Genomic DNA, 18,928 nt, shown 5'->3' on the forward strand with positions numbered 1-18,928 from the left:
GGGTGCGCCTCGGTGCACCCTACACAGCCTCCTAAATCTTCGATATGTTTCCAGTTCCAAATCTTCACTTTTTCGCCTGGAGTCTGCTTCACTTTCGGCGTGGTCCGCGACCAACCATGGGTGGCTGTGTAGGGTGTTCTGCGGTGCAGTACTCATCCTGTACTAGTGCCTGAACCCTGAATCCTCACTCCTCGCCTGAGTCTTCCAAGTATCCTGGATCCTTGTCGGAGTCTTCCAAGTTCCATGATATCTTGTCCGAGTCCTCCAAGTATCCTGAAACCTCGTCTGAGTCTTCCAAGTTCCTCAAGTCCTTGACTGAGTTTCCAAGTTCCTGAGTTCCATGTCTTGTCTTGTTCCTGCCCTGAGCCTCCATCTGGCCTCACGCACTCGTCATTCCCAAGCGGCGGATCTGGAAAGGCTACCAAGTGGTCGGAAGGCTACTCTTGAGACCAGCATTGCGTTGCTGGGTCTCACCGGTGCATGCAGGTCCAGTGGAGGGCTGAGCCTGCCTTGTTCCAGTTCCTGATGTTCCAAGTCTTGATCTTGGTTCAGCCTTGTTCCAACTCCAGCCTGTGCCTGAACACTCTCACCTCCCACGGTGTGTGTCTTGGGGCTCCTCCCTGATCCACGCCATGGCCCAAGGGCTCACATCTCTCTGAGCAAGTGACTGCGTCTCTGCATTCGCAACAGATTGTGATGTCCACCACCCCTCTATACCTTTCTAGTTCTGTAAATATATATCATCTTCAATTGTCTACCCCCAACATTCCAAGGAAAATAGAAGTGCTTTTCTTGTTTCAAGGTTTGATACAATAATTAGTCAAAAAAGGGAATAGTGGGGTCCATATTTAGCCACTGTGTGTCTTGGCTAGTTACCTGGATAAACTTATCCAGCTAACTAGTGTTCTGTATTCAATATTGTAGCTGCATCGCTAAATATACTCGGATAAGTGTATCCGTCTAACTTTAGGACAAGCGTATGTGCTGACCAAAGTTATCCAGATAAGTTATCCTGCTATCTCTTAATATTGGAATTAACTGGATAACTTATCTGGCAAACTCAGCTCCTCCCTGTTACGGGTCCAGACCGTACACACTGGTATCCTGCCCAGGGGCTCTGACCTGGGGGGGGGGGGGGGGGCTAATCTCATATAAACACACACAATTACTGGGATTGTACCTGAGGGCTTGAACCCAGGGGCTTATCCCCTACACAAATGGCTACACACAATTACTGGGGTTAAAGCCCCCAGGTATAATCCCAGTAATTGTGTGTTTATATGAGATTAGCCCACCAGGTCAGAGCCCCTGGGCAGGATATCAGTGTGTATAGTCTGAACCCATAACACTCCCCTATCCACCTATTCCCTGCCCCTGAATTATCTGGCTAAATACTTAGCTGGGTAAGTGACATGTCCAGCTAAGTAGTGTCTGATGACCTTAGCCATATATTCAACAGTGCCACTTAGCTGAATAAGTCCGATTTATCCAGCTAAATCCATTTTGAATATCGGGCTCAAAGTTATTTTGATTGGGATTAATTCAATGATTACAAATCATCTATCATACCAAAAGACTGCAAGAATAGGATAAATAAGAGTAGAATTACAGAAAAAAAATATTTTGCTACCATATTACCAATTTAGGGGTAGATTTTATAAATCTACACGCTCACGAACAAAAGTACACTGGATTTTATAAGTTACGCGTGGCGCGCGCAAGGGGGTGCACATTTGTGCAACTTGCGCACGCCGAGCCCTGCGCATGCTGCCCATTCCCTCTGAGGCCGCTCCAAAATCGGAGCGGCCTTGGAGGGAACTTTCCTTCTACCCCCCCCCCCCGCACCTCCCCCTCCCTCCCCCTCCCTTCCCCTACCTAAGCACCCCCCCCCCCCGACCCTATCTAAACCTTCCCCCTACCTTTGTTTTTAAAGTTATGCCTGCCTCTGGCAGGCGTAACTCTGCGCGCGCCAGCGGGCTGCTGGCGCGCCATCACCCGACCCAGGGGCTGGTCCGGAGGCCTCGACCATGCCCCCGGGCCGGCACCACGCCCCTGACATGCCCCCCCAGAACAGCCCGAAATTCGGGCCGCCCACCCGACACGCCCCCTTGAAAGCCCCGGGACTTATGCGCGTCCTGGGGCTTGCACGCACCGCCGAGCCTATGCAAAATAGGCTTGGTGCGCGCAGGGTTTTTTTTAAAGGGTCACGCGCGTAACCCTTTTAAAATCCGGCCCTTAGTGTTGCTTTTTGCCGGAGAGGAACAAATTTTTGATATACCTTTATACAAAAATAAGAAAATTCCATTTGTTTGGGTTATTATGATCTAAATGAGATCATTTCTGACCTGCTGGAGATATTTATATGGGTACCCTTGAGACTATGTGCATCCATTTATTCATTTTTTAATAGTTGCCAATAGCGAATACTTTTTTATATACATTAGGATCGCTGTTTTTATGTGTATCGTCGTGCATTAAAGCACATTGCACTGTCTGAGAACAAAGAGTTGTAAACATTTGGTAATTAAATATTCATGAAGAAAAAAAAATCACTTTGCAGGACTAGAGTTTGCTGAAACAGTCCAGTAGGCCTCTGTTTAAAGCTGATAAACATGGAATCAAAAAGAAAATCTTCTGCTAAATATTTTGGCATCCATCTCCCTGAGCAAAGTCATCGTTACAGCGGGACAGCGCTCCCTCCTTTCAGATGCAGTACCACCTTCCTTATTATTTACATCAGTAATGAAGAGCCTCCTTTTTCAAGGATGGCTACATTCTTATTGGCACTGATACCTGCCAAAATTATAGTCCCATGGCAAAAATAAGCATTGCTCAATGGACTATTTAGCAACCAGCAAGTTCCAGTAATACTGTCTCTGCAACCTGGACCTGATCCTGATGGTTTTGCAAGAGGAGTCTGGGGGGAAAAAAGTTTTCTGGTAATGTGAAATCTGGAGTTTGGTATTTCACAGACATTCTGGACAGCGCTCTTGAGTTGTCGGATTAGCTTTACCACCTGCCAAAGATGCTGCAGACCTACCCTACGCTACAGAAAGTTTGTTCGTTTTCCCCTACATTATTTCTAAGAAAATGGATGATTCTTACACTCAAGGAAAAGTGGAAGCATCCATGGAAGCCTAATTGGATCACCTAGAGCAGTTGCTTTGAAGAAGGGCTTATCAAATTCCCATTTTCTGAATATTTGGAGACTAGCGAGTAATGGAGATGAATGTGATGAAAGATTGCAAGAGATATTTATTCTTTAGTTTTGAAATATGGACTATGAATATTACTTGTTGCAGGATCACTTGGCCAGAGCCATCTGGATAGCAAGGGATGAAATATTTTCAATAGAGAACATAAGAACATAAGAAATTGCCATGCTGGGTCAGACCAAGGGTCCATCAAGCCCAGCATCCTGTTTCCAACAGAGGCCAAACCAGGTCACAAGAACCTGGCAAGTACCCAAACACCAAGAAGTTCCCATGCTACTGATGCAATTAATAGCAGTGGCTATTCCCTAAGTAAACTTGATTAATAGCAGTTAATGGACTTCTCCAAGAGCTTATCCAAACTTTTTTAAACCCAGCTACACTAACTGCACTAACCACGTCCTCTGGCAACAAATTCCAGAGCTTAATTGTGCGTTGAGTGAAAAAGAATTTTCTCCAATTAGTCTTAAATGTGCTACTTGTTCATTTCTTGGAATGCCCCCTGGTCCTTCTATTATCTGAAAGTGTAAATAACCGATTCACATCTACTCGTTCAAGACCTCTCATGATATTAAAGACCTCTATTATATCCTCCCTCAGCCGTCTCTTCTCCAAGCTGAACAGCCCTTAAGCCTTTCCTCATAGGGGAGCTGTTCCATCCCCTTTATCATTTTGGTTGCCCTTCTCTGAAGAGGGATGATATAACTGTAAGGATGACATTGTATTCTCTGTTTCTAAGAAATGTCAGATGTTTATTGCTATGGTCAATTTTTTCTACTGAGTGAGCAGAGACTGGGCGGCTTATTCTTTTTCTGTCTCTGTGGATAGTAGTCTCATCCTCCCGGTTTTCTTGGCCTGTAACTTTGGGGTCATCTTTGATGCTTCTCTCTCCTTCTCTATGCACATTCAAAACATTGTTAAAGCATGTTATTTCTTCCTCCGTGACATCACTAAAATCCACCCCTTCCTTTCTGAGCATGCTATCAAAATGCTCATCCACTCTCTTATCACCTCCTGCTTAGACTACCGCAACTTGCTTTTTGCAGGCCTTTTGCTGACCCATCCTTCTCCACTGCAATCTCTTCAAAATTCAGCTGTAAGATGTATCTGTCTTCAAAGGGGCCATGAACTATACTGGCTGCCTGTCTGTTTCTGCATACATTTCAAGCTTTTTTTTACTCTCCTAAAAGTATGCACTCATTCTGCTGCAACTGATTTCCTATTTTCTCTTCAGTTCCTACACCCTTCCTTGTTAATTCTGTTTATCTGGCAAGTCGCTCTTATCCGAGCCCTTTCTCCTTCACTGCCAACTCCCAACTCCACACTTTCCATTCAGCCATGTCCGTGTGACATACTTCCTCTCTGGCTACATTCAAATCCAGTTTAAAAACTCATCTTTTTGAAGCTGATTTTAAATCCTCAGTACTTTTCTACAATAAGTAACCTTCCCACAGACTTACTTTTCTTGATTAGATTGTAAGCTCCATACAGCAGGGACTGTCTCTTATATGTATCTCTACATAAGAACATAAGAACAGGCCATACTGGGTCAGACCAAGGGTCCATCAAGCCCAGCATCCTGTTTCCAACAGTGGCCAATCCAAGCCATAAGAACCTGGCAAGTACCCAAAAACTAAGTCTATTCCATGTTACCTTTGCTAGTAATAGCAGTGGCTATTTTCTAAGTCAACTTAATTAATAGCAGGTAATGGACTTCTCCTCCAAGAACTTATCCAATCCTTTTTTAAACACAGCTATACTAACTGCACTAACCACATCCTCAGGCAACAAATTCCAGAGTTTAATTGTGCGTTGAGTAAAAAAGAACTTTCTCTGACTATGTTACGATCCCGGTCACTAGCCTAGTGACCGGGCTCTTACCTGCCTCCGCGGCGCCGCGAACCGCCGGGTTTCTGGCCTCCAGGGCCGCATGGCAGCGGCGTCTCCTCGTGGAGACGCCGTCAGGAACTCCTCCCCCCAGCTCTGGTACGCGCGCAAGGAGCCGCATTTTGAGGCGTCTGCACCCGGATGTGCAGACACGCCTCTTTTAACGTCAGCTGATTGAGCAGGGGATTTAAGCCGGGACTTTTGAAGATGCAATTCGCCTTGCAACGAGGCTTCTCTTCGGAGTGCTAGTTGCCATCGTTTATCTGCCTGGTTCCTGATCTCTGCCTGCCTGACTCCAGTATCGTCTGCCTGCCTGGTTCCTGACTTCTGCCTGCCTGACTCTAGTATCGTCTGCCTGCCTGGTTCCTGACTTCTGCCTGCCTGACTCTAGTATCGTCTGCCTGCCTGGTTCCTGACTTCTGCCTGCCTGACTCTGCTGTCTGCCTGCTTAGACCCCGGTTCGTATCGCTTCCTTGGATTCGTCTGTTATCTCCTAAGACCCAGCGGTCCGGGTCCCTACAGGCTCTTCCTGGGGGGATCTCGGGCTTCCAGAGCAAAGACTCCTAAGCCCTAGCGACCCGGGCCTCTACAGCTCCTCTGGAGGGGTCACGGGTTTCCAGGTGAAGATTCATCGTTTCATCTAGTCTGCCTCCCGTCCGTCTCCCTGCGGCGGTCGGCCCAAGGATCCACTTCCGGATTGGTCAATCACAACAGTTTGCAAGGCCATGGATCCGGCAGATCTCGCTGGGCTTCAGGCCATTCCTGGGTTGGCACAACGCCTGGTGCAGCAGCAACAGGTGTTGGATTCATTAGTAGCCACGGTTGAGCGCATGGCTACTCGAATGGACAATGAACCTCCTGGGCAGGCTCCGCCTCCTGTTCCGGCTCCAGTAGTCACATTCCAGACTCAGACCCAGCTGCCTGCTCCTTCTCGTTATGCTGGGGATGCCAAAGCTTGCCGTGGATTTCTCAATCAGTGCTATGTGCGGTTTGCTTTACTTCCCAATCAATTTCCTACTGATGCAGTCAAGGTGGCGTACATTTTCTCCCTGCTGGATGACAAGGCACTGAATTGGGCATCACCTATGTGGGAGAAGAATGATGCCGCTCTCTCGAATCTGGACCTCTTTGTGGCTGAGTTCAGGGCCGCGTTCGACGAGCCTGCTCGCCAAACTTCAGCGACTTCAGAGCTCTTGCAAATTCGCCAAGGAGCACGTACACTGGCAGAGTACGCTCTGGAATTCCGCACCCTGGCGCTTGAGGTGGGGTGGCGAGATGATGCCCTTCGGGGAATTTTTCTTGAAGGTCTAGCGGGCCGGATTAAAGACATTCTTGCTGCCAGAGATCTCCCTGAAGACCTCAATGCTCTCATAGAGCTCGCTGGACGCATTGATCAGCGGTTGCAGCAACGGGCTAGAGAGGTACGCCCGCTACGGCGTATGTCGCCACTAGCGCCGGTCTCGTCCAGACCTCTTACCTCTGTTCCCCGGTCTACGGGGGCTACCGCAACACCATCTTCTGATGAGCCAATGCAGCTGGGAAGAACTACCCTGACTGAGGAGGAGAAGCGCCGCCGCAGGACACAAGGACTGTGTTTATATTGCGGCGGGAAAGGACATTTCCTGTCGAATTGCAAAGAACGGCCGGGAAACGCTCACGCCTAGGAGTAAGGGAGGAGTGTCCCCTGGGCTGTCTGAATGCTGCTCCTCAATGTACGGTACCGGTAACTTTAAAATTTCCCGAGGAGTCTTTTGAGACTCGGGCTCTGATCGACTCGGGGGCTGGAGGAAACTTCATTGCTCAGTCTCTGGTGGAGCGCCTGCAAATAGCTACTCAACCTCGGGAGCCTCCTTTGCGAGTCACCTCCATTCAAGGAACCCCATTGGCTGGGAGTATCTCCTTGGTTACAGCTCCGATTTCTCTCCAGACCGGCCTGTTCCACAGCGAGGTGATCTCTTTCCTGGTTTTGGAAAAGTCAGTACATCCTATAGTTCTTGGCCTACCGTGGTTACAGCAACACTCTCCTATAATTCACTGGGACGATTTACAGATTGCTCAATGGAGTCCACAGTGCTTCCAGTCCTGCATTACTACTACTGGGAGTTCTCCCATTACTCTGGCACATGCAGGGCCAATCCTTCCGGCGGTGTACAGCGAGTTTTCCGATGTATTTTCTAAGGAAAAGGCGGAGTTGCTGCCACAACACCGTCCCTTCGACTGTGCCATCGAGCTTCTTCCCGGTACTACACCACCCCGGGGTAGGGTGTATCCTTTATCCCAACCTGAGACTAAAGCCATGTCTGATTATATTAAGGAAAACCTCGCTAAGGGGTTTATACGTCAGTCTAAGTCTTCTGCGGGGGCAGGATTCTTTTTTGTAGCCAAGAAGGACGGATCTTTACATCCTTGCATCGACTACCGAGGTTTAAATAGGATTACTAAAAAGAACCGCTACCCGTTACCATTGATCCCAGAACTTTTGGATAGACTCCAGGGGGCTCGAGTTTTTACCAAACTGGACCTAAGAGGGGCCTACAATCTAGTGCGCATCCGTCCCGGTGATGAGTGGAAGACTGCTTTCAACACCCGGGACGGGCACTACGAATATCTGGTTATGCCATTCGGCTTGTGCAATGCTCCTGCCGTATTCCAGCATCTCATGAATGAGATTCTTAGGGAACTGCTAAACACTTGTGTCATTGTCTATCTGGATGATGTTCTCATCTTTTCGCAAGATTTGGATACTCATCGCCGACAGGTCCGGCAAGTTCTTCAGATTCTCCGAGACCAGCACCTTTATGCCAAACTGGAAAAATGTCTCTTCGAGCAGGACTCTTTGCCTTTCTTAGGGTATATCGTGTCAGCCACAGGATTTCGCATGGACCCAGAGAAGGTTTCGGCCATTAAGAAGTGGCCTCAGCCTACAGGATTAAAGGCATTGCAACGCTTTCTGGGCTTCGCCAACTTTTACAGACACTTTATTCCAGGATACTCCCGGCTGGTGGCACCTTTGACAGCCTTAACAAGAAAGGGAGCGGATGTTCGCCACTGGTCTACGGAGGCTTGTAAAGCGTTTCAAGATTTAAAAGACGCATTTCTATTGGACACTTGCCTACGACACCCTGATCTGTCACGTCCCTTCATAGTGGAGGTAGATGCGTCCAGTGTGGCGGTAGGTGCAGTACTTTCACAGCACTCTAGTGCAGGAGCTCTACTCCCATGCTCTTATTTCTCAAAAAAATTCACTCCTGCCGAAAATAATTACGGTATCGGCGATAAAGAACTTCTCGCCATCAAGTTGGCGTTTGAGGCATGGAGGCAGTGGCTAGAAGGAGCTCAGCACCAAATCACGGTGTACACTGACCATAAGAACCTGGAGTTTCTTTCTCAAGCCCAACGCCTCAATCCCAGGCAGGCGAGGTGGTCATTGTTCTTTAGTCGGTTCGATTTTATCCTCAAGTACCGACCCGCCTCTAAGAACATCCTAGCCGATGCTCTGTCCCGTAACACCATCCTCGAGGAAAGGAGTGACTCTCCACAGTATATCATTGACCCAGCCAGGATTTCTCTTGACTGCACTAGTGTATCTCCGCAAGGACGAGTAGTAGTACCTCGACGAGACCGAAGGAAGGTGCTGGAGTGGGCTCACGACTCCCTTACAGGAGGTCATGCCGGCCGAGTAAGAACTCTCACTCTTTTGAATCGATTCTACTGGTGGCCTCGGGTACGTCAGGATGTTCAGGAATATGTGGCTTCCTGCCCGGTATGTGCCAGGCAAAAGCCACTTTCTGGTCGACCTTGGGGTCTACTACAACCTTTACCAATTGCCACAGAACCATGGACACACATTGCCACAGACTTTGTGGTAGATCTCCCTCCTTTGGAGGGTAAGACTGTAATTTGGGTTATTGTGGACCGTTTTTCTAAAATGGTACATCTAGTACCACTGGACAAACTGCCTTCTGCACCTGATTTAGCAAATCTGTTCGTACAACACATCTTTCGAGTCCATGGTCTTCCGCAAAGTATAGTCTCTGACCGTGGACCTCAGTTTACAGCTCGCTATTGGCGAGCCCTTTGCAAACAGTTCGGGGTTCAGTTGAATTTCTCTACCGCTTTTCACCCCCAAAGTAATGGACAGACGGAAAGAATGAATCGGTCCCTCAAGTCTTTTCTCCGCAGTTTCATTTCAGAGAAAAGAGATAATTGGGTTGCGTTATTGCCTTGGGCAGAATTCGCATATAATAACCATGAACACTCTGTCATGGGCCAATCACCTTTTCAAACGGTTTTTGGTCGTCATCTCAAACCACCTGTTCCAATTCCTGTGGAGGTGGCATCTCCTGCGGCTCAGTCAGCAGCGACTCAGTTTCATCACCTATGGTCGTCACTTCAGCATCGTCTTTCGTCTGCAGCACAGAAAGCACAGACAACAGCGAATCGTTTTAGACGGGCTGCTCCAACACTACTACCTGGTACTAAAGTATGGTTAAGTACCAAGAATTTGCACCTTTCAGGTTGCTCTCGCAAGTTGGCTCCTAAATTCTGTGGTCCATTTCCAGTGGCAGAACGTATTGGATTGGTATCCTACAGACTTCGACTGCCATCATCATTGCGCATTCACAATGTATTTCATGTGTCCCTGTTAAAACCTGTGGTCCACTCACGTTATCATCACCTCACTCAGGATGATGTCTCAGCATCGTCTCCTGGGGACCCGGTCTATCAAGTACACGAGGTACGGGATGTACGATTTCACAATCGTCGGTGGGAATATTTGCTAGCCTGGGAAGGCTGTGGTCCTGAGGAAGATTCCTGGGAACCTGCGCGGAACATCCTGGATAAGACTCTGCTGTCCCAATTCCACTTGGACAACCCTGGAAGGCCCGGTCCTTTAAAGAGGGGGCGTAAAGTGGGGGGTACTGTTACGATCCCGGTCACTAGCCTAGTGACCGGGCTCTTACCTGCCTCCGCGGCGCCGCGAACCGCCGGGTTTCTGGCCTCCAGGGCCGCATGGCAGCGGCGTCTCCTCGTGGAGACGCCGTCAGGAACTCCTCCCCCCAGCTCTGGTACGCGCGCAAGGAGCCGCATTTTGAGGCGTCTGCACCCGGATGTGCAGACACGCCTCTTTTAACGTCAGCTGATTGAGCAGGGGATTTAAGCCGGGACTTTTGAAGATGCAATTCGCCTTGCAACGAGGCTTCTCTTCGGAGTGCTAGTTGCCATCGTTTATCTGCCTGGTTCCTGATCTCTGCCTGCCTGACTCCAGTATCGTCTGCCTGCCTGGTTCCTGACTTCTGCCTGCCTGACTCTAGTATCGTCTGCCTGCCTGGTTCCTGACTTCTGCCTGCCTGACTCTGGTATCGTCTGCCTGCCTGGTTCCTGACTTCTGCCTGCCTGACTCTGCTGTCTGCCTGCTTAGACCCCGGTTCGTATCGCTTCCTTGGATTCGTCTGTTATCTCCTAAGACCCAGCAGTCCGGGTCCCTACAGGCTCCTCCTGGGGGGATCTCGGGCTTCCAGGGCGAAGACTCCTAAGCCCTAGCGACCCGGGCCTCTACAGCTCCTCTGGAGGGGTCACGGGTTTCCAGGTGAAGATTCATCGTTTCATCTAGTCTGCCTCCCGTCCGTCTCCCTGCGGTGGTCGGCCCAAGGATCCACTTCCGGATTGGTCAATCACAACAGACTAGTTTTAAATGTGCCACATGCTAACTTCATGGAGTGCCCCCTAGTCTTTCTATTATCCGAAAGAGTAAATAACTGATTCACATCTACCCGTTCTAGACCTCTCATGATTTTAAACATCTCTATCATATCCCCCCTCAGCCGTCTCTTCTCCAAGCTGAAAAGTCCTAACTTCTTTAGTCTTTCCTCATAGGGGAGCTGTTCCATTCCCCTTATTCATTCTGGTTGCCCTTCTCTGTACATTCCACATCGCAATTATATATTTTTTGAGATGCGGCGACCAGAATTGTACACAGTATTCAAGGTGCGGTCTCACCATGGAGCGATACAGAGGCATTATGACATTTTCCGTTTTATTCACCATTCCCTTTCTAATAATTCCCAACATTCTGTTTGCTTTTTTGACTGCCGCAGCACACTGAACCGACGATTTCAATGTGTTATCAACTATGACACCTAGATCTCTTTCTTGGGTTGTAGCACCTAATATGGAACCTAACATTGTGTAACTATAGCATGGGTTATTTTTCCCTATATGCATCACCTTGCACTTATCCACATTAAATTTCATCTGCCGTTTTGTTGCCCAATTTTCCAGTCTCACAAGGTCTTCCTGCAATTTGTCACCATCTGTTTGTGATTTAACTACTCTGAACAATTTTGTATCTGCAAATTTGATTATCTCACTCATCATATTACTTTCCAGATCATTTATAAATATATTGAAAAGTAAGCGCTGAGGCACTCCACTGCCCACTCCCTTCCACTGAGAAAATTGTCCATTCAGTCCTACTCTCTGTTTCCTGTCTTTTAGCCAGTTTGCAATCCACGAAAGGACTTCGCCACCTATCCCATGACTTTTTACTTTTCCTAGAAGCCTCTCATGAGGAACTTTGTCAAACGCCTTCTGAAAATCCAAGTATACTACATCTACCGGTTCACCTTTATCCACATGTTTATTAACTCCTTCAAAAAAGTGAAGCAGATTTGTGAGGCAAGACTTGCCTTGGATAAAGCCATGCTGACTTTGTTCCATTAAACCATGTCTTTCTATATGTTCTGTGATTTTGATGTTTAGAACAATTTCCACTATTTTTCATGGCACTGAAGTCAGGCTAACCGGTCTGTAGTTTCCCGGATCGCCCCTGGAGCCCTTTTTAAATATTGGGGTTACATTAGCTATCCTTCAGTCTTCAGGTATAATGGATGATTTTAATGATAGGTTATACATTTTTACTAATAGGTCTGAAATTTCATTTTTTAGTTCCTTCAGAACTCTGGGGTGTATACCATCTGGTCCAGGTGATTTACTACTCTTCAGGTTGTCAATCAAGTCTACCACATCTTCTAGATTCACGTAATTTGATTCAGTCCATCTGAATCATTGCCCTTGAAAACCTTCTCCAGTACGGGTACCTCCCCAACATCCTCTTCAGTAAACACCGAAGCAAAGTAATCATTTAATCTTTCTGTGATGGCCTTATCTTCTCTAAGTGCCCCTTTAACCCCTCAATCATCTAACGGTCCAACTGACTCCCTCACAGGCTTTCTGCTTTGGATATATTTTTAAAAGTTTTTACTGTGAGTTTTTGCTTCTATGGCCAACTTCTTTTCAAATTCTCTCTTAGCCTGTCTTATCAATGTCTTACATTTAACTTGCCAATGTTTATGCATTATCCTATTTTCTTCTGTTGGATCCTTCTTCCAATTTTTGAATGAAGATCTTTGGCTAAAATAGCTTCTTTCACCTCCCCTTTTAACCATGCCGGTAATTGTTTTGCCTTCTTTCCACCTTTCTTAATGTGTGGAATACATCTGGACTGTGCTTCTAGAATGGTATTTTTTAACGATGACCACGCCTCTTGCACATTTTTTACTTTTGTAGCTGCTCCTTTCAGTTTTTTTCTAACAATTTTTCTCATTTTATCAAAGTTTCCCTTTTGAAAGTTTAGCACGAGAGCCATGGATTTGCATACTGTTCCTCTTCCAGTCATTAATTCAAATTTGATCATATTATGATCACTCTTGCCAAGTGGCCCCACCACCGTTCCCTCTCTCACTGAGTCCTGTGCTCCACTGAGAATTAGATCTAAAATTGCTCCTTCTCTCGTTGGTTCCTGAACCATTTGCTCCTTAAAGCTATCATTTATTCCATCCAGGAACGTTATCTCTCTAGCGTGTCCCGATGATACATTTACCCATTCAATATTGGGGTAATTGAAGTCTCCCATTATTACCGCACTACCAATTTGGTTGGCTTCCCTAATTTCTCTTAGCATTTCACTGTCTGTCTCACCATCTTGACCAGGTGGACAGTAGTATACTCCTATCACTATAGTCTTCCACGACACACAAGGGATTTCTACCCATAAAGATTCAATTTTGCATTTAGTCTCATGCAAGATGTTTATCCTGTTGGACTCTATGCCATCCCGGACATAAAGTGCCACACCGCCTCCCAGGTGCTCCTCTTTGTCATTGCGATATAATTTGTACCAGGGTATAGCACTATTCCATTGGTTATCCTCCTTCCAGCATGTCTCTGAGATGCCAATTAAGTCTATGTCATCATTCAATGCTATACATTCTAATTCTCCCATCTTACTTCTTAGACGTCTGGCATTAGCATACAAACATTTCAAAGTTTGTTTTTTGTTTGTATTTTTTGATTGAGAAATGGCAGCTTTATGAAAAGGATAATAGTTTACACCATGCAGACCCTAGCCTTTTCTGGAACAGCCAAATCTGTTCTTTGCGGGGAAATCATCAGCTTTGTAGCCTTCAAAAGGAAATATAGGAATAAAAAAATATTGGCACTTGGGCAACAACTTACTTATTATAAGGCTCAATGGAATAGATCCAAATCAACCCTCTGGAGGGATAGATTTCTGGCCACCCAGCACTTTCTGAATGATTTACTGCATCAGAAAACCAATGATGCCATCTTCATGTTTAAGCAGAAACTTTTTCTTTATAGGAACAAACCGGGTCACCTGTTAGCAAATTTGACCAAGACTCAATGTTCCTCCAAATGTATAGCTAACATATGCAGAAGGGATGAGCCTTTAGCCAACTCGACTTCACATATAGGGGAAGTTTTTAAAGACTATTATCAAAATTTATATACTTCTGAAAATGCTAATGTGCATAATCAGCGACTGTTTCTCCATAACTTGCAGTTACCAAAATTGACTATGACCCAACTAGATAGTTTAAATAGACCTTTTTCTGAAGTGGAAATTGCCTATGTCATTAAGGAGTTAAAGTTACATAAATCACCAGGTCCTGATGGCCTCAACTCTTTATTTTATAAAACTCTGTAACCACATATTACACCATAACTTATGGCTTTATTTAATCACATAGTGGCTGAGGAATATATTCCAAACTCCATGTCCAAAGCGACTATTATTATATTACCTAAGCCAGGTAGAAATACGACCGATCTGGGGGTCTTATAGACCTATCTCACTCCTAAATCAAGATGAAAAAATGTATGCTAAAGTTATTGCTAATAAACTTAAAACGTTATTACCCTTTCTTATCTCTCTCACACAAACTGGGTTTGTAATGGGCTGCAAGCCCAATACAAATATTAGATGATTGCTTTTGGCTCTGGCGTTTTGCCATAAAAACCATCCAATTGACCCACTATTAATTAGCTTTGACGCAGAGAAAGTTTTCGACAGGGTGGAATAGTCATATCTCTTGACAGTGTTGGAAATGTTTGGTTTTGTAGGACCTATTTTGCAGACAATTCGCCTCTTATATATGTATCCCAAAGCATTCATTTGTGTTAATAACTCCTCTTCTTCCATGTTTATGCTGCAAAGAGGCATAAGGCAAGGATGCCCTCTTTCTCCTTTGCTTTATATTTTATCATTAGAACCTTTAATTCATATCCTGCTTTTTGCAGATGATATGCTAATGATATTAATTAATTCAAAGTCTGCTCCTCCCAAAGTACTAGAATGTATAAAGATTTTCGGTAGTTTTCTGGCAAAGTTAAATCTTCAGGAATCTGAAGCTCTGGATTTTCAAGAGAATTTGGCATTAAATTGGCCTAATTTTCCCTTAAGTTGGGCTTCTGATGCTATTAAATATCTGGGTATTAAGGTTCATAGGTTTCCCAGGCAATGGTATTCAGCTAATTTTCACCCTCTAATTTGGAAATTTAAACAAAAATTAACTAGTTGGTTATAATTTCTTTTGTCATTAGTGGGCTGCTTGGCTCTTGTAAAAATGGTGTTAATACTGAAGCTTTTATATAAATTGCACATGGCTCCCTTCCTACCTACAAGTAAAGATATTCATTTACTACAGCGAATTTTCTCTCATTTTTTTGGCAGGGCCATCAAGCACACATAAAATTCTCCATATTATCTACCCCTAAGGGTGATGGCGGGTTGGGTTTTGCAGACATACGTAAATATAATCTTGTTTGTCTGCTGCTAGTACTTGGTGATTGCTAAGTACGCCAATTCCTGGATACATTGTGGACTTAGAAAGCACAGCTGTCTGTTCTTTTAGTTTGAAATATGTTCTTCATGCACGGTCGGAAGTCCTTCCGACATACCTGATACAAGCTATGAGATGGGCATAGAAGAAACTCAGAACATATCTAGGTTTAAACTGGCAGCTATCACTTTGTTCTGCCTTTGGAGGGTAACCCGAACTTCCCACCAGGTTCAGGAAATCTTTCTCTATATAACCGTGGGGAGACCATGATTTCTCCTTTCGATGATTTGTGGTCAGCGTCTTTTCAATCTTTTGCTTATTGTATGGAACACCTGCATTTTACACAGAAAGATTTCCTAACATACTTGGAAATTCACAATTATGTAGGGAGACTTTTGTCAGAGGGTTTAACACATATTGTAAATGGCCCATTTCAGCGCCTTTTAATGTTTATTGTCTAAGCCTCCGGTATCTATATCAAAGCTCTATAAATTTCTATATAATACTAGCACATACATTATCTATAGTTCATTAGCAGCAAAGTGGGCGAAAGATTTAGACATTACTCTGACGGCAGAGGATCTGGGGGACAGTGATATGAAAGAAGCTGTGGTTCTTTGGGAAATTCACTTCAAAATATTGCGTAAGATGATTTTTTTGGCCTAGCAAGATTCATGCAGCATACATATCTCATTCCAGTTCTTTGAAATGTGGCTGCTCATCAGCATGTCTTTTTCACTGTTTATGGGAGGGTACTGTTGCCCATCAATTTTGGGATTCTGTCAAAAACGTTTTTGATTCTATGCAGCTCCATACGATCTCTTGATCCTCAGCCTTCTGCCTTTTGGGTCTGCTTTTTGATATATCTGTTGCACACAGTCGCCATACTTTGCTGCTCATTAAAGATTATTTAGTGGCTTTGCATTTGATCTTATGTCACTGGCTGCAGCCGTTAGGGCCTTCTCTAGAGATGTGGAAAGTATCATTCAAGGATGTTTACTTCTTAGAGACCACTCTAGTTCAAGAAGAACCATTGAAGATAAAGGCTCACCTTCATCTAATTTGGTGCCCACTCACTAATTATTTGTCTCTCCATAAGGAGTGTATGACTAAGTGACTTTCTAGTTTGTAAATGGTAATGGTGTTGCATATACTTTGTTTCCGTGCCCTTCTTTGTCCTCTCATATACAGTGGAAGCTTACTTCAGGCTCACAGATTTATAATGCAATTTGTAAATGACTTCTTTTTGATTGTATGGACTCGGAGATTGAGAAGGGAAGGGGTAGGGAGGGAGGGATAGGGTAACTCATGAACCAAATATTATCATGTATGTTGTTGTTAATGTTTCTAGCTTATGTTGCTGAATGAATGATGGAATATGTGATCTTTTTCTTGTTGCTCTAATAAAAAATATTTCAAACAAAAGATCTTCTTTCGAATAATGGACCGACAGTGGTTTCTTACAAATATTACAGCATGGGACAAAGATGGGGTTAATTATAGATGGGCGAGATGAGGCGGTTGCACGTGAGATGGTTTAGGGGTTGGCCTGTCCCCAACTAAGGTGGGGAGGCCATAACCAGTGAGGTGCTCCATCTCTGGAGCAAGGGAGGGGGCAGTGGCTGGGGGTTTGGGTCAGCAAACAGAATTTAAAGGTGAGTCGGACCACCCCCAGCCTCTTCTTTCGTTGGTTTTCCCACCCATGAGGGGACGGCTTATATGGTTCTTATATGGTGTGGTGGGTGTGGAGAACCGCAGAACAGTCACGGCATAGGGGCAGGGGTTGACCGCGACCCGGTGTGCATGGCATGTGCAATTCTTAAAAGCCAGTTGGCTAGAGAATGCCAAGTAGCATGGTATTCCTGCTCCTACATTGCATTAATGGGTGACAGTGAAATGAGTTGTCAAGTCTTCAGCTTCGATGGCCGGGATTGGCCTGTGCATCACCCAAAATTGTGCTGACATGCTTAAGGAGTGACACCGGCTCTTTTTATGGAGCTTGACTTTAGCAGACTGCTGAAAACTTCGTCAGTAATCAGGATCGAATGCAGGATAACCTGAGGGGCAAGGCTTCGACGGCCCTGCGTCCATCCAATAAAGATCTTCTTTCAAATAATGGACTGACAGTGGTTTCTTACAAATATGACAGCATAGGACAAGGGTAGGGTTAATTATAGATGGGCGAGATGAGGTGGTTGCACCTCAGATGGTTGTATAAAAACCACGAGTAGCACAAACTTGGATTTATCTACATAAATACTGATTTATTCAGCTAAGTAGCAGCATAAAGCCAGATAAGTCCAAAAAGTGCTAAAGACAGACAAGTAGCACTTTTCAGATTTATCTGGTTATGTAGGCCTGCTGCTACTTAGCCGGATATATCAGAATATAGTCGGATAAATGCCACAGCTTCTCCGAGTGGGTTCAAATTTGTCTGTCTAAGCAGCGGGAAAGGTGCTACTTAGCTGAATAAGTTGGAAATTAGCTGGATAAATGTATGCAAATCATATACCCACGTATTTGTACTTCCAATTTTAAAAGGATACTCGTGTAGATTTTAATCGTGTTAATTTGGCGCTGTTACCTCCCATAAGTTGATTTTTACACACAAGTCAGGTTATTTTATAACATGCACGCAGCAATGAAATAACCAGTTTTACCAATTAGTCTATCAGTTCTACCAGTCCATCTGCAGCTCCTGAAGACCCTCCTGCTCCTCAGTTTGAAGTCCCTCCATTTCACCTAGATCCTCCCATCCAGTCACTTTTAAAATAGAAACTTATCTGGGTAAATGTAGGCCCTGCCCCAAAATGCACCTGGGCCCCCTTCTTTCTTACATGTAGAAAGTTATCCATGGACCTCGATTTACATGGGTAAGTTGCAGTTTTTAAAATAGCATGTATTCACGAATGTGCTATTTTACGCATGTAGGTGCTAATATTTATACGTGCAAGTGCTAATTTTTACGCGTGCAAGGTTTGAAAATTCAGCCCATAATGTTTTTTGTCCCTTACTCCTTTTAGTAGGTAACTAAAGTGATGATTTCTTCCTTTTTCATTACATAGCAGGCCCTTGATATATTAAAAGAAATTAATGACAACACACTGTACTCTATGTACAGAAAGTAATAAAAGTTACAAGGACAGTGGTGATAGAGACAAGTTCATTAAAGCAGGAGAGAACCAAAAATTAATAAATAGATTTCTTTCAGCTTGTAGAAGCTGTCTTGCACAATTAAGAACACTCTCATATTTGTAATTTGTTTAATTGGTTAAAAGAACTTTGAGCTGTAAAATAATATTATGCAGCTCTCAGACAATGAAACATTTTATTACTATTAGTTAAGTGTTTTGAAAGTACTTTAAACCAATGTGGGGTTTGTTTTTTTTTGACCCAGCAGTTTCTTCCTGCTCCTTTGGGTTTCCAGCTCAGTCAGAACTGGGGCTGGGATTTTGTGCCATAAGCCTTCATTTATAACAACCAGGGGATTTTTCACTTCTTTTATATCCGCTCCCAAAGTCTCAACTAATTTAGTCCAGTCACTGCCAAAACAGTCCTCAGCAAGGGAGCCATGCGCCAGAGTGCCTTCTGGAACCCTGCAGTCATGGACCCCAATTCTAGCCACTAGGTGCCGCCATTGCATGATGACAATGATTCCCCTCCCCACTTCTCCCCAAGGGCTGCTAA

Source organism: Rhinatrema bivittatum, chromosome 1, assembly GCF_901001135.1.
Source record: "Rhinatrema bivittatum chromosome 1, aRhiBiv1.1, whole genome shotgun sequence".
Lineage (NCBI taxonomy): Eukaryota > Metazoa > Chordata > Amphibia > Gymnophiona > Rhinatrematidae > Rhinatrema > Rhinatrema bivittatum.